The sequence below is a fragment of the Orycteropus afer genome, unplaced genomic scaffold, assembly GCF_000298275.1.
Source record: "Orycteropus afer afer isolate SDZICR_OR568_19922 unplaced genomic scaffold, OryAfe1.0 scaffold00360, whole genome shotgun sequence".
NCBI classification, from domain to species: domain Eukaryota; kingdom Metazoa; phylum Chordata; class Mammalia; order Tubulidentata; family Orycteropodidae; genus Orycteropus; species Orycteropus afer.
In genome coordinates, this window is record NW_006921947.1 from 167,550 (window position 1) to 169,828 (window position 2,279).

Below are 2,279 nucleotides of genomic sequence, written 5' to 3' on the forward strand. Positions count from 1 at the left end.
TAAACTTATATCAAATTCCTCGCTTTGATTCAGCAAGCCATGATGGTTAAAAACAAGGACAGCCACAAATTTTTGGATGGTATCTATGTCACTGAAAAAGGAACTGATCCACAGGCTGATGAGTAAGATCTAAGAGTTGTCTAGCTAGAAATGTGGCCAGATGATTCCAATGACCTATGGGTGACATTTTTCAGATGCAATGAAATTCATCTATTCAAATATGTATATATAGTGACCCATTCACACATCTGTTGGCCATATGAAAGTCAAATCCAGATCAGTAGGAATTAGAATCATTTTGCATTTATCTTGGGAAATTAGGTAATTAAAATAAAGACAAACTTCAGGAAAAACGTCTCCCAGTCCTTATAGATATATAGTAGTAGTAGTGTCTGATTAATGAGCCTTTAGATATCAGGTCTGGGGGCTCCTTTGTATTCTCCACTCTCATCATCAGGCTGCTGCCTGTGGGAAACACAGAGAGTTCAGATCCCTCCTGGTTCAAAATATTAGCAAAAGTGTTAGGGAACCCAGGAGCCCTGCTGATGCAGTGGTTAGAGCACTCAGCTGCTAAATGGAAGTACAGCAGTATGGACCTGCCAGCTGCTCCATGGGAGAAAGATGCGGCAGTCTGCTTCCAAAGAGAATTGCCTTGTAAATCCTATGGGAGCATTGACTTGATAGCAGTGGGTTTGGGGTTTGAGAACCCAAGCTTTGTTATCTCATTGCTCTAATAGAGACCATATGAGAACTTATGGGATCTAGCTTCTCAGATGTGGCATTATAGTCATTCAGAGGCTATTTGCAGTCATTGTTTTTCATAGTTCTGTAATGTTAACTGGAGATGTGATCTGATAGCTGTTTCTCTGATCTGCGATGAGAGGCCACTGTCCAGGCCTAGTTCAAGTGATGGCATCCTTGGGACAATGCAACCTGCAGTTCTCTCAGTAGTCAGGTGTGTGTTGGGAGGGACTGACTGCATCCAACTCACGTTTCTCACTCTTACAGGCCCTTGAAACACAAAGGATTGAGGTCATTCACTATTTCCAATAAGAGAACGTGGCTGTCAATCAGACAGTATCCCAAAGGTTGGTTGGTGAGGAATCTGTGAGAAAATCTTTCCTTTGTCACCAATGACACCAATGACTTGCCCCAGGGAAGAGTATTGCAGTCTTTGGTACATCCCCCACTAAACTAAAACACAGGTTGAATCTCCAGCTAGTCATCTTGCCACAGGATAATCTACAAATCCCTACACACTTGATGTGATGAGCAGGTAGGCATTGATGTGTGGAAGCAGGTATGCTTTGAGCATAGAAGGCCAACTCCAAGAATTCCAAGGATTAAGAGTCTCCTGGAGTCCCTAGGTGGCACAAATGGTTAACATGCTCAGCTGCTAACCAAAAAGGTGGAGGTTCAAATCCACCTAGAGTTTTCTCAGAAGAAAGGCCTGGTGATCTACTTCCGAAAAATCAGCCATTGAGGACCCTACTGGAGCACAGTTCTACATTGGCACACATGAGGTTGCCATGCGTTGGAGTCAACTTGAGGGCAACTAGTGGTAAGGGTCTCCTGGCCTGAGCTCAGGGCATGTGTCCTGGCTAGTTGTGTGTCCTTGAAATGGTCACTTAACTTTTCTGGTTTCTCCATATGCCCAATCAGGATGAAAATGTATCCTCAGTTTCTCTCAGGATTGTTATGAAGGTAATATAACACATACAAAAGTTCTTTTAAGATTTTGAAAAGGAAGTTCCTGTAAGATGGCGGAATAGACAGAAAGACTGCACAGACCCTCTTCAACAAGAAAAGGGGAACCAATTAACACAGACACAGAAGATAATCTTGGACCCCTGAGCCTTGTAGGGAAGGATATAGAAGTGGACTAAACTGCAAGTAGCAGAAGAATTTGCATGAAAATACCAAAAGAGGAGACATAGGGAGCTGTGGTCTGGCAGCGATCCCGAGCGATCTTGACGGCACAGACAGCTTGGAGATTGCTGAGTGGTGGTAGGACCTAAGAATTAACCTAAAAATCATCCCTACTAGCCAGGGACTGCATGGAGGACTGCTCTGGTGGCTGGGGAATAAAAGACAAAGCAGCAGTGAAGAGGAAGATGGCCTGAGCTGTGGACTTTTGCCTGTCTGGAGGGCACAGCCATTTTGAATGTTTACAAGTGGCTTGACCATTTTGGATATTTAAAGCAACAGTGTTCTCCCAGATTCCAGGGGCTTAAGAACAGGTTCCACTTGCCAGTAACCCAGTAACCCCAAGGACACTC

General features: G+C 44.0%; 1 pseudogene; it reads left to right on the plus strand.

Annotated features, from left to right (window-relative positions):
* Positions 1-126, plus strand: part of LOC103207253 — a 668-nt pseudogene extending 542 nt beyond the window's left edge.
* The last annotated feature ends 2,153 nt before the right edge of the window (positions 127-2,279 follow it).